Source organism: Diuraphis noxia, unplaced genomic scaffold (genome assembly GCF_037042655.1).
Source record: "Diuraphis noxia isolate RWA-SAM2 unplaced genomic scaffold, SU_Dnox_SAM2 contig0001, whole genome shotgun sequence".
NCBI lineage: Eukaryota > Metazoa > Arthropoda > Insecta > Hemiptera > Aphididae > Diuraphis > Diuraphis noxia.
In genome coordinates this window covers 94,294,035-94,309,705 of record NW_028301711.1, presented here as the reverse complement: position 1 = coordinate 94,309,705, position 15,671 = coordinate 94,294,035, and the positions used below count along the sequence as shown (strand labels likewise).

The window sequence follows — 15,671 nt, the reverse complement described above, 5'->3', positions numbered from 1 at the left end:
TTTTTCATTTTAAAATCATTAGTAAAAGAATAAGAAGTATGAATAATAATAGCAATTATTACCATAGAGTTTAAAAACTTGATACATTAAAATTTCTTTAGCATATTTTTTGATAAATATTTAATTTTATTTCATATATTTTCAATAAGTTCCCCTAACAAAAAATATAAACTTTTAAATTCAGCAGGGAGCTATCTATACCATTAATACTTGATTATTACCAAAAATTTGAAAGTTAATACTTTGCTGAAATACCTTAATTTTTCTTATATCAGGGGCACCTAAAATATTACATAGTAATTATTAAAGCGAATTTGTTGATTATAAACTTTTTTTAAGCTACATAATCATTAAGGAATACCTAGACATTGCCATAATCAAGACATCATTGAAATTGAACACAGTAATTAAGTACATGGATACCTTAGAGCCTGGATGAAAGTTGATGATTCAAAAAAGTGATTTAAACTTTATACAGTTTAAAACAATTTCTAAATTTTATAAAGAAACTTTCAAATTCAGAAGAAATTTAAAAATATAAAAGCAACATATACGTATAAGTATAAAGTATTTCAATTTGTATTAAAGAATATTTTCCTTTCGATTTTAACAGGCTTATATAGACTGTCTATGATCTATTTAAAGTTTAGACCAAAGGTATATTAAAAACGTTTTTTAAAGTTAATTTAATTTTTAATTTTTTTGTTGTTTTTCATTAAAAATATAAATTATAAAAATCTTACAAATTATAATATAATAAAATTATACTATTTAACATTTAAGTACAAATACCAAAAAGAAAAAAAGATATTAAAACTTTGAATAATCACAATACAGCGGAATAAGTAGGTTCCTGCTGTCTTGTTATTGAAAGACTGCTTATTATCAATAATCTATAATAATACTTTGCCGAAATACCTCAATTCATCACAACAGTAATAATAACTTTTAATTTGTATAGAGAAAAAAAAAATGAAAATTTACCAATGACACAATGTATTAGGGTTTAAAAGAATTTTATATGAATAGAAATGGATAGAAATGGATAGACATAAACTGTTCGGTGCTTGTGTTGAACTAGTAACAGTAAATAAAATATCCTTAACCTTGATGCAGGATTCAGAGTTTAAAAAACATTCTAAATCCTATCCTCGAAAAGTTTGGGATAGGTAACAAATATTTCTGTTTTTATTTAATATGCTATGAAAGTATCTTTTGCTTATCCATAGATTATTTATACTAATTATTTTAGTGTTTTATTTATTATTTATTGGAGGAAAATTGTCAAGAATTATTCTTTATTTTTTTTTTTTTTTTTTGGAGGAAAATGGTATAACTCGTTTTTGAAGAAAAATGGCTACGGTCACCTAAATATATTAACTATAATTACCTTATATCTCTTATAATATTGTTATTAAAAACATTTTAAAAGGAGTCTTTTAAAACCCAAAGCATGATTATAATTAGGACTAGGATTTATATGCAATAATAAATTGTAAAATATGCATTTTATTTACCAAAATATGCAAAAACAAATTTTTATTATAATTCATAATTTATTATTATTACTTATTACTATTAGTTCATATTATTACATTAAATATTAGTTTAATTAGACGTAATTTGGCACTTTCACTTTGAACTTTCGGCATACTGGACACAGTGGACACTGTTATTAAAACCACTCAAATTATTAAGTATAGACGACAGACGTCCCTACATTTACGCAACACACGACCACGACGTACTTATACAATTATTCTGTGCTGTATCACCGTATAGCAATGTGTAAGTAATTCAACCAGTCGTCCGACCAACGATAAGGTACCTAACGAACGTATATTATCCGACCTAAGAAAAGATAGGTAGTATTTATGCTATATATTTATGATAAATCAACGGATAAATCAAAAACTATCGGTTTCGTGAAGTACCATTTAAAATTAATAATAACTTATACAAATTTAAAAATTTAAGTTAAAAAAAATCAAATTCTCAAAAATCTATGAATATGCAATTATATGCATATAAATATGCAACAAAAAAATTAATTCTATTTAAACGAGAATAAGCCAAATCGCGGACAAATCTGACATCCAATCAATTTGGACTTAAGGAAAAAAACATGTAAATGCATATAAATCCTAGCCCTAATTATAATGTTCTTTTACAGCTTCATTTTTAGTTATTTTATTATTAAATATATAAATTATAAGAATTTTACAAATCATTATGGTATAATAAAAATAAAAAAGGTAAATATAGGTAGGTACAATACCAAGAATTAATGTAGTAATGTAGTATTTTACTATTTTTACCAACACAAAGGTGATTTTTCAAACAATATTTCATTTTTATTTATATCATATAATATTATGTATATTTTTTATATACAAGGTGTAGCAAAAGTCAGTTCCTCAATTTACACAACAAAGAAATTGCATCAAATAAAGTGTTAGTGTGTATGTTGTATATTGATTTATTAGATATTGTTACGTACGCCTATACAAAACATAGGGTACGTTTCTACTATGACTTATGAGTGGTGATATAACTAAGTAGGCAATTAATATAAAATAGCATGACGAGGTCATTGCAAAAAGCGTAGTGAACACCTGACTAGATAATTAAACTATAAAAGTGTTGTCACACGTCTCTTTTTGAAAAAAGTCTCTGTTATTAAGAAAGGATGTGAATCGACCAGAATAACCAATTACACCAGGAAACTCGAATTCTGCCTTGTGTCAGATTTTACTACCACGTACGACCATCACCTGGTGCTCCTACGGACAAGAGCATATACTCGTATAAGGGAGACCACGATAAGAGCTCGTCAGACGGTTAGGAACATTTAAGACGCTTAGAGACAGGTCGTAAAACCACTCATTGTCATTATAACAATATTTCAGAGTAAGGTCGTAACACCGATCACCAACACCTTTATAGCATATTAACTGTATTTTTGTATCAAGTTTTAATAAATTGTAAAAATAAAGAAACTATTACATTTTATACATCAGTATATTTTAATCTCTACGTTGATATATGGATCGACGTAATAGCTCCCTGCAGAATTTAAAAGTTTATATTTTTTGTTAGGGGAACTTATTGAAAATATATGAAATAAAATTAAATATTTATCAAAGAATATGCTAAAGAAATTTTAATGTATCAAGTTTTTAAACTCTATGGTAATAATTGCTTTTATTATTCATACTTCTTATTCTTTTACTTATGATTTTAAAATGAAAAAATAATATATAGATAATTACGTTAAATAAATAAATAAATATATATATATATATATATTATATATATTATATATATAATTTATTGTAACAAATAATAAATTATTCATATTAAGTACAAACTAAAATTCAACTTTCGAGAAAAGAATATCACAAAAATTGAATATATAACTATATAATTATGTACATTAAATATTAAGGGAAACCTTAAAAAAAACTTAATCTGAAAAGCAGGGGCTTATTTAGTTTTTTTAGAAAGAATGGTTAGACATTTTTTTAAGTCTATGTTCTCTTCATACGATTTTAATGTTTTTTTTTTTTTCAATTCTTCTGTCAAGTCTCAAGTGCAATGTAACATTTTTTCCGTTTTTTTCCTTCCAAGTTTAAAAATTGTCGATCAAACACTAATTCTCCATGCTGAGCTTCTAATTTAAGACATTTGTAAAGAGCTAAAAAAGTTGGTCGAGGTCTATTAAATTGTTTATTTAATCTGCTGTTCCAACCTTCAACGATATTTTATTTGTCCTGTGTCTTTTTTGGAAGCAATTCCATATATCTTTGGATATTATTCTATTTCGCATTGACATCGATAACGTTGTACCAATAATTTGTATATAAAAATAATATAAAAGAAGGAAAGTTTGATTTTTAATATAGTATAGGTTTAACTTTATTATTATTATATTATCAGTATTGTAAAACCAGTTCATATTATGTGAAAAAAAAAATAGTGACCGCAAGTGTCACCAAAAAAGTATTGACCGCATCTGTGGCGATACCGACAAAAATACAACATACCTACCTGAGCACTTTCACGACGCACTAGGTCCTGACGAAGAATCCATACAAAATATACTATTATTGATGAAAAATATTAAATTCTACAATTTAGACATAATATTATAGTGTAAAATATTTAATTATATATATGCTTTTAAGTCAATGGTCGCGCTATCGAGGCTTTCTTCTTTAAAAACAAAAATAAAAATATTGAAATAAAATATATGATAATAATAATAATATAACAAATCATATTAAATTTAAATTTTTTTCCTTACCACTGTTGGCAAATTAGTCATTTAAATTTAATATAATGTCGTCAGCTACAGTGATGTGATTACGAAAGGGACTAAGGGAGATTTGAGTGTTGTATTCCCTGTGACCTTTTTAAAAAATAAGTTAATTAATAAGACTAGTAAATTACATTTATATTGTGTTTTAACTATAAATATTATTACATAATATACTTAATATAGTCTATATTTTATAGAAATAGTATAAAAACAATCCGAATCCCCTTATGTTAGCTGTAATAGAACATTATTACAAACATTAAACTATAATAACTATTTATAATATGAATATTATATCTATAATATTGATTTGTTTCCGCGCCACATGCGTACATGGTACATACATTTATTGCACTGAAAAGAGATTCTTATGATGAATATAATTTTTTTGGTGGGGGGAAGGGGAAGTAATGGTAAAACGTATAATAAACATTTCACCCTTCACCCACCATCCCAAAAAAACATGGCCAAATACGCCACTGCAGGTCAGCTATTTACTTAAGTCAACTTCTTGGAAATGTTTTTAGCTCATACGAGCTTGTATGAATGATAATAATTATTGTGTGGTGATTGAGACGCGAGGAGTACATTAGTAAATCGATTGTTGGTAAAACAAATCTGCAAAATTACAATAATACAGCAGTTTGGTATCACGCGTCAAAAATGGGCTCTATATGTACCGGGCTTCTACGATTTATATCTTATAGGACATGTTAAGCAGACTTCCCAGATTTCTGATGGTCTGAAGCCCCCTTAGCCCCCCTTCAATACGTGCCTGAAATGGTAAGGCACTAAATATAAAATGTATATGTTTTTATAAAAATAATAGTAATATATAAGGCTATTTACCTTAATTATTGGAAGCATTTAATTTGACACCCTCCCCTCCTGGAAAATGAGCTGAATACGCCCATGAGCTACAAACATAAATTCATTTTCATATTTGTTTTGAGATGTAACTTTTTTATTCGAAACCATAAATGTGACGATTTGATGTATGCGTTTAATTCATCTACTCGAGTAACCAATAAGACAACAAATACTAAAAGCTTCAACTACAACAATAATCTGAAAGCTTTGACCATAAACAAATAGCTGCAACCATTTGTAAACACAATACACAAATTTCCATTTTAAATCTAACTATATTCTATATCTCTCAAGATCGATATTTACAAATTTTCATTATAGTTACGTGTCCAACATCGAGACACAAGATATTTTATAATTTATATATATAATGATATAATTGTTATGTTTTTACATTTCTTGAAAGTTCACGACTCATTGAGACATAATATATTATATCAAGCACGTATCCAGGATCAATTGTCGGTGGGGGAGGGGGGTGAACCCCTAAATCCCCCCTGTATACGGGTCTGTATTATATATTTATATATGGGTATTGTATAGGAAATGTCACAGTGATGAATTTAAACGAAATATAAATGCATGTGTTTATGAAGTGAATTTTGAATGTTTTATGAGTAACAATAATACGCTAATAACAGCAGGAGTAATGTAAGCAACCTTCCAAATGCATCTTAAAGTATTATAACTTTGTGTGAAATCGATTGACTGTCAACATATAGCCCGAAACCCGGCGAAAGCGCGCTTGCGCTAAAGCTGCAATAGATTGGATCAATAATATGATTTCCACCCTTCCCCCCTCCACAGACTTGTTAAAAACCCGGCCTCAGATTGTTGTTACTTGGCCGGGTAAATATATAAATTGCCGAGGGATGAATTATTACTCAAATTACCCTGCACCATGTAATTTCTACCTATGTATTATGTATTGTATTATATACGTTCATTCTAGCTCATTTGTCAATAAATACATTATAATATATATTTTGTGTATCTACATTTTTTTAAATAATACCAATTACTGACTATAGTAAAATATTTATCACAAATTCACAATATTATTAGAACCTATATCTATACTTATCTATTAAATTTTTGCATAACCACCCAAGCGGCAAACAATATAGTGCAACTTAAAATTAGGTATATTATCAAGGCAACGTATATTTACGATATCATTTTGTTTGATACTCCCCACAGTGATGCATTTTTCTTCCTAATATGTGATTGAGAATGCGAGTTGTTCGCTGTTTGCTTTTCATGAAAATAGATTTATACTATTGTCTATTATACTTGATTTGTAGTTTATATGTTACGGAATATGTGATCTTAGGTATAATTGGAGATAATATCTAACGAGATCCGAAACACACTAATTTTACAAAACATAAGTAGGTAGTTCGTTAATACTTAATTCTCTAGAGACTAATAGTCTAATGAACTTTGAACAAGATATTTTATTTCTAAGAATACCTAACTGACAACCTGGTATTATTATTATTTGTATTTTTTGAATTAATTTGTAAAATAATAAGTACCCTATACCTACTTAAAATTGAAACTATGTTTATACAAATGTATAGTTTAAAATAACTGGTTAATTAGATGGTTTTTTAAGTTTTTTTTTGTTTCATTCCCTATGAATATTAATTTTCAAAAAAAGTGAAAAAATTATTAATTCTTGTCTCTTTATAGGTAGGTACCTATAATATTTTAGTAGATGACACAAACTTATAATTACCTAAACTATTACAGCATCTAGCTAATAAGAAGTCGTATTAGGATGGCGACCTAAAAAAAAGGTTAATCATTTTCCCAGGGTATTGAATGTTTTCGATACTACCAGTGGTTTTATTTAGTGGCGTCACATTTAGTTTTGATTTAAACAAATGACGCAGGCGTCGTAACCTCATAAATCTCGACGCCCATAGCAACCTACCCGCGGTTATGACAAAGTATATAGGTATGTCAGCAATATTGTGATACGCATATCCCCCACTTTTTTCTTTGTTATACGTTTTCCGTCTCTCATTGGTCCTATATATTAAAGCATGAAAATCGGTGAACACATAGGAAACAGTGATGATGCACAAACAAGATTCAAATATGTATTGTTGCTGACATACCTCAATATTTTGTCATGCCCGCGGACCGCACCAGTAAAAAGTAAAATTGTACATTCATTAGTAACCACTACCCAGTGTCGGCCTGGCCATGGCCAACGAACACATCCGGGGACACCGGCGGTATTTATGTCGAGGGATCCCGATATTAATAAAAATATAATATTTCACTACTTTTAAGCATTTTTTATGATTTTATGAAATAACATGTTTGGGGGCCCTTCTGAAGAAATGCATCCGGGGCAGTGGTGTAATTACGGGGGGGGGGACTTGGGTGTCGATCCCCAACATGACCTTTTTTTTAAGACTGGTTAACTACATTCACCTAATCTTCTTTATCTAATAATATTATTATTATTATTATTATTATTTTTTTTTTTTTATAAATATATTGAAATCAAATGCCTAGGTGAATTAATATTATTAACCTAACCTAACCTATTCAGTATTTGTAAATTGAATATTTTGTAATTATTTATTCCATGTCTCATGTGTACATAAATATATTGCTCTGAATTAAGCCCACACTGCTACTATCACTGGTAAGCCGTTCTTTTTCGCTGTTAACAGTCCATTGCACAAACTCCTTGTAAGTTTTCTATGGAACACTTTCATTATCTATCATATTCAGTGGCGCCAAAGTTCAAAATTTTACCTATGACATCAGACACCTCTACATAAAATTTTTACACCCACCTATTTCTTATAATTACCTTACCTTATAGTTTTTATGAAATATTATCAACTTTTAGTTTACAATTAACAGTAATGTCTAATAAATGCAATTATCCATATCGTAATATATTTAGAATGACAAACGTAACACTCCTACCTACTAAAATCATCTATGAAAGCTGTCATAGGTAAATATATATTTTAGCGCCACTGATCATATTTTCTGTAACCCGTAATAAACTGATAAAATATTGGTAACAGTTTATTTATAGTGGATTTCGTTTAGTTTGTTTTCTGCACCTTTGATATTTGCGTTTATTTGTCGGGAGTTCTCACCCTTGTTTTGATTTTTTTTTAGTGGGTACTATTATATCAATGTATATAATAATTAATATATAGTTATTTAATTAGTCGTTTAATTTGATTTTAATTTATTTCGCAGGAATCAGAAGACAAAAGATTACTTTTTTTGTTTTTGTTTTGTAAAATGTTGTATTCTAAAGGAAATCATACGCCTAAAGATTCTCAAACCATTGTGTCGATTATGAATGATGTAGGAATACATGAATATGAACAGCAAGTTTTAAACCACCTGCTAGAATTTAATTACAGTAAGTACTCGCAAGCTGCAGTGAACAAAAAGCATTTGATTTATTATTTTGTTTATCAGGATACACATCACTTATTCTATAAGAAGCTAAGGCTTGTTCAACATTTGCAATAAGGATAAAATAGATGTAGATGACGTCAAAATGGCAATTCAATTGGCTCAAGAATTCAAGATAGTGTATTTCGTAAACCTCCACCACATGATGTAATCTAATATTATATTATTTTTAATCTTAACATGTCTTTAATTATTTTGAAGCTGAATTTGGATATCCTCCCTTTCCAAGATTACTCATTAGACTAATTTTGTTTTTTATATAACACATTGACTGTGTATATCTTTGCAGTTTTCACCCAATGCATATGATAGAAGTAAAAACAACAGTCTTCAGAAAAATAATTTAATGAAACTGATGCTATATCGGTCATATGTCTAAGCAATATATGTTTACATATTTTAAACCATTTACATTCAAAATATTTATGCCAAATGACATCAAACGTGTAGCTGATTGTGCGTCAATTTGTGTCAGTATACAATCAACATGTGAAGAATCCTAACTTGTATTTTAGAAATTTAATTATAAAAAGTAGGTAATAGTTTAAATTTCTAGGGTGAAAAATCTAGTCTTAACTGATCTTATGTACTATTGTGTGTTATTATTTCATTAACTGATAATAATTTTTTTTAAGGTTTTTGGTAAAACTAAAATTGGTATTTTTATGGGCATTGATTAATTATTATTAATGTAAAGGAATTCAGTAATTTATGTTTTTCATGGTTATGAGTGAGTAAAGCTGATGCGTAATTAGCTAAATTTAATTTAATTTTACCAAACACAAAATCATACAATTGTGTACAAAATGTAAAGTGCTATTATTATAGTGCACTGTCAGTTTCTTTACATTGTTCTAATATTATTATGATATGTTGATATAATTGTATGTTCAATATTAATGTATAGCTGGTTTGATTACTAGTGATTATTTGCTGCAATTAAATATTTTTTAATCCCCATCATCCTATCTAATTTCAAATCCGATAAATATAATTGTAACTAGGTACTTTCAATTTCTCTAAATCATAATTCATAATATAATCATCGAACTGACGAAAATTCTTAAATTCATACTAAGCAGTTCTAAGCGATTTAAAAATAAAATTATATTCTACTATTTAAATAAACATTATGTTCTTGAATATCAATTCTGTATAAAAACTATTTTAATTTAAATTTTGAGATGGTTTTGTTACTTGTTTGTAAGCTATATTTGATCTCAATAAGTTTGATTTAATCACATTTAAACCATTAAGTTATAAAGATTACTAAATATAAAGATATCTAAAAGATTACGATAAAAATATTATTTAAAAAATATTTAATTGAGGCATGGATAAAAATATATTTTAGTATAATTTATATCAATTCAAAAATAAAAATTAGTTTTACACTTGGTAAGAATTTATAAAATTAAATAAAAATTGAATACTAAACACATTTTTAAATTAATAGTTTTTAAATAACACCAATTAGATCTTTATACTAATTAAAAGTCTTGTAATCTTTTATTCTGTATCAAAAGAAATAAATGTACAGAATAAAATATTAGATTCTTTTTAGATTTTAATATATATAAAATGCCAAAAAAATCTGATATTTATTTCAAAGTTTGTACATCATAAAATAACTGAATAAAATAGCCAGGTTACACTTGAATTCACAAAAAAGTTACAGACTAAACTAAATAATCCACAGGATATGAAGAAACAGGGTATACGATAATAAAATTTTAATTATATTGTCTATAGTTGATGTAATATTTAATAGATATAATTTATTTGATTTTCTAATAACTTTTACCTAACTTAATCAATATATTAAATATTACACATTTTAATAAATATGTACAACTCATTTTATAAACAAGACTATTTTTAAATAATAAGAAAAAAAGAATGTGATTTAGACAAAAATAGATTTACTTATCTTTTTTACTAAAAAATATGTTACTGCTTAAATATTAGCAGTATTACTATTATTAATACCAAAGTATCTTACATATCACATATTAAATTACATACATTTTTCATTGGTTATATTATATATAGTTTCACTATACTTCAAATTGCATAAATAGTAGATATCATTAAATCCGTAATGTATATTATTTACTTAACATTATATTATTATATTTGTTGAAATTGCTTTAGTGTTTAAAAATTATATTTGATTTCAATGCAGTAATTTTTGTAAATGAAGTATCCAATTTAACTGAAAGATAAATGTGTTATTGAATCTTGTGATACTTTTTTTTATTCTGGTGGTATCAACTATCTATCTGGAAATTCTTGGAAATTACTTCGGCTATTACTATCTCTTAATGCTAGTTAAACTTATAGATATTTATATATATATTAATTTTAAGACTACAGGTAAATTATTAAATATTAATGATACAAAAAAATTATCTAGCTATAATGTTGTATAAAATTTTCTGTTGCTTAAAATTGTTAAATATAACTATGACTGAGACTTTAAAATAATTATTTTTAGATATTTTTATTGCCAGTAACAATGTGGTAATCTGATATCTACGAACACAATTTTAACAATTTTATTTATGAATGTAATAACTAATAAGTAATAAGTTAAAAAATAATACATTTATTAATAAGTAAAAATATACTTGAAATCCATTATTTTATTTATTTAACTCTTGGAACATCAAAAATCAAATTTTACATAGCGAGCTAATTTTTTTAACTTTTTAAATTTTTTTATGTAAACTTACAAATCATAATAGTAATTTATAACTCTACGTCTCTAATTAATAATTATCTTTTGTAGTCTTTTACCATTAATATTCTATTTATTCCTCTCTAAACAATTTTTATGATACATTAAATGCATTATATTGTTTTATTAATCAGACATTTAGATATTAAAAATAATTATTATTTATAGTTGATCTGAAAATGAATAATTTAAGTGATTTGGACTTTGATAAAGTTAGTAAATCAGCAGGACAATCAAAACAATTTCAATGATGTAGATTCCTTATTACATGATCCTAATTCATTATCATTTTAAACATACTATAAAAAAATAATATATTTTTTTTGATTTGAACTTTAAGTTACTAATCTTATATGAGTTAAACCTATATTATATATATTATATTATTTATAATATATATTATATTATATTATATTACATTATTTAAATATATCATTTTAAATCATAAAATTTACTATAATTCTTTAAAAAACACTCACATTTACCATATAATTATTTTGTATGGTCAGGGGCGGTTTTAGAGGGTGGTATGGGAAAGGGGTGCTACACCCCCCCCAACGTCGACTGAACTAAATAAGTAGTCAGCAAATTAAAATCAACGACACGAGTCGGCAATTTCAACATAATTTGATTTGTAATAAAATATTTAACATTTTTTATAATATATTAATATAAAAATAATATAAATCATTATGGTTATTTATATGCACATTAGTAGGTACTCTTATTTATACATAAAATGTATTGGATGCCCTCGCCTAAACTTGTATTATTAGACTATTTCTGGACGTTTGGTTTATGATTGTAACAGAAATAGGAAAAATAATTAACATTTATTAAATTGTTTTGTGTCTATTATTCCCCACTTTGAATAGTTCCTCTGTACAACCGAAGTACCGAACACCCGGCACACCACACAGTCGATAATATGTACGGTAATTTTATAGGGAAATAATATTATGATGATGAATAAAAATAGATTCTAACAAATGCTAAAATTCATAATGCATTGGTATTTGGTTCATTCCACAAAACGGTCTTATCTAATATCTACTAACCAGTAACCGTCTCAGAATAATATGTTTATAATTGTTTAATAATATTAAGAATAATAATGCCTATTATATTGAAGTTATTTCAATTTTTAATAATATTATGTTTAAATTTGTTTAAATTGTTGTTTTGGTGCCGTTGGTGAATTTAAATTATTAAACTGTGATTTTAAATTGTGAAAAAGACTTGACTGACAAAATTGACATAGATTTTGATCTTAAAAAATGGTAAACAAATGGTATCTTCTGCTAAACAAAGAAGAATTGAAATTTGAAAATAAATAAACAATAAAAAAAAGATTTTATATTTTTATGTTTGTATTGTTTATAATAATAAATAATAATGATATTACTCATATTATGCTTTATATTAAAATTAATGTATTAATTAATATGTTTAATTGTAACTCAAATCGATTTGCATACATCTAATGTTTGTAAATTAATCACTCCCCCCTCTACTCTCATACGGTTATACAGCAATTTTTTTGATGCACCCCCTAAGTATTTATCTTAAAACCGCCCCTGTGTATAGTTCATATTTCATAAAGTGAATTTTTTCAAATTTGACTGTATATTATTTTGAGTTTGATGCTATATTTGATTGAATATTCATTAGTCGAGATTTGGCTAAAAATGACAAATCAATTTAAAATGCTTGTAAAATGTAAGTGTCTTTATTGAGTTTAAACTTTAATTTTAATTTTTGATATTTGTCTGGAATAATGTATTAACAGATAACAAATTAATAATAATAAAAAATGTTACTGAGATAATATGTACAGTTTAACATTTTTTTAAATTATTATGTGTCAGAAAATAATATTCATGTTTTATTGTACACTTGATATTAACAGATATATTTTAAGGTCCCCCTAATGTAATTCAATTTCAATTTGGCTTTTTCATTCTATAAATAAGACTAATTTAAATATTTTCACTTATAATACATATCTGCCAGTCTTGATTATTCACTTAAATTGCATATAATAGTAATGAACAGTGACGCAAATAGGTGGAGGGCTTGGGGAGTTAGCCCTCCCTCAAAATATAATAGTATTGAAAAAGAAAACTTATTATTGTATGTATTGTATATTAGATACAATGATAAATATTTTAAAAACAAGATTTTCTGAAGAAAGCCTTCAAGTAGCTTTATAAGTACCTATATAATTTGTTAAAATTGAATTTCAAGATTTTTCATTTTTAATTGATCATAACAAGGTACTTGTAAAACACATTATTAATTTTTAAGCACTTAATTAATGTTTAATATTTGTTAAGGATTTATTTTGAATTTTTGACCAATCATTGATGTCTGAAATATCTGTTTTAAAAAACATTTTTGGTGAAAACTCTAGTTCAAATAAAATAAAATAGAATTTGACATTATATGATGTTAAAGTATTTCCAAATTTCTGTAAGATGTTTCAAGTAGCTGTTACTTTTCCCATAAGTAGAGCGACCTATGAGAAATCATTTTCTACCATGCAACGCTCTAAAATATGGTTGCGTACTTGTATGATTCAAGATAGGTTCAGCTATTTAAGTATTTTGAATATAGAAAGGGGCATTCCTATTTATAATAAAGTCATTAAATATTTTTGAAAAAACCAAGATACATATACAATTACATTAAATATATCTATTTAAATAAATGGTTATTGTTGAAGTATGTACAATATTAATTATTTTATATACAGTGTGTTCATAATATGAGGTACCACTTAATATTTCCTTTGGATGACCTTGGATTGAAATGGGATTTTTGGGAGGTAATAGGGCGTACCTAAATACACATTGTCAGGCAAAATTCAAATTTGTAACTCTCTCAGTACACGCATGCGCAATCAGTCCTGTAAAGTATTTGAGTAAAAGTATTGAATAACTTTTTAAATACTTTCAGCATGAAGTATTTTGAATGGTATTTTAAATACTTTTTTAAGTATTTTTGTATTAAGTACTTATTTGTATTGAATACTTTGGTTTTTTATTTCGAACATTTTAATTTTTCATTAAATTCAATACTCCGCTGTCAAGCAGTGCTTCAGTGGAGTGGGTATTTAGTGTGGGTGGAGCAGCCATGACCAAAAAGAGAAGCAATATGACTGATGAACATTTTGAAAACATAATGTTCTTAAAATGTAACAAACATTTATTCAATAAATAATAAATAAAATAAAAATTATTATAAACTTACTATGTGTCTATATTACGATAAATCATTAGAAACCTTTTTTAAAAACCAAAAGTATTTGAAAAGTATTCCAAAAACTTTTTTAAAGTTTTTGAGTAATATCTTAAATACTTTTTAAAAGTATTCTTTACAGGACTGTGTGCCATACAACTTGCTTTTTTTTAATGGCAACACCAATTTTTTTATACGGATTCAGGTAGAGTATTTTTTTTCAAACAATTTTTGTACAAAGTTTTTTTCTAATAATAAAATTGGCAAAGTTACAGTATGGTCAAATTTAATATTTATGTAGGTATTATAATCTGCTTTTAATGACATTTTAATAATATCCATTTTATAATATTGTGCTACCTATTTTTTATATTTTTAATTTGCTACTTACATACAAAGAATACTAAAAGTTGAAGGTAAAGAAATTTAAAAAAATTAATACTACAAATTCATTCAAATAAATTTTATTGAATTAACAAATCTAACAATTTTAGAACTTATTACTATTGACTTATTGATACGTTTTATCTAATAAATTGTTCAAAGTCTCCACCTTGATTTTCCAAACGTCTCAACAATTCTCGTGATATTGCTGCTTTTATTTGATCTTCGGTCAAATTATTACATGCCACTTGTATTTAGTTTACTTGATTATACCTACATAAATATTAAATTTGACCATACTGTAACTTTGCCAATTTTATAATTAGAAAAAAACTTTTTGTACAAAAATTGTTTGGAAAAAAATACTCCACCTGAATCCGTATAAAAAAAATTGGTGTTGCCATTAAAAAAAAAATTTTAGTTGTAATGCACATGAGCGTACCGAAATTTACAAATTTGAATTTTGCCTGACAATGTGTATTTAGGTACTCCCTATTACCTCCCGAAAATCCCATTTCAATCCAAGGTCATCCAGAAGAAATATTAAATGGTACCTCATAACGTGAACACACTGTATATTACTAAGTTAGAATTAAAGAAATACAGATGTAAGATACTATCCTTAAATGTACGTACCTACTTAGCAATTGA

General features: G+C 26.1%; 1 pseudogene; it reads left to right on the top strand.

Annotated features, from left to right (window-relative positions):
* The first annotated feature begins 13,552 nt into the window (after positions 1-13,552).
* LOC149062509 (uncharacterized) lies at positions 13,553-14,087 on the top strand (annotated as a pseudogene).
* The last annotated feature ends 1,584 nt before the right edge of the window (positions 14,088-15,671 follow it).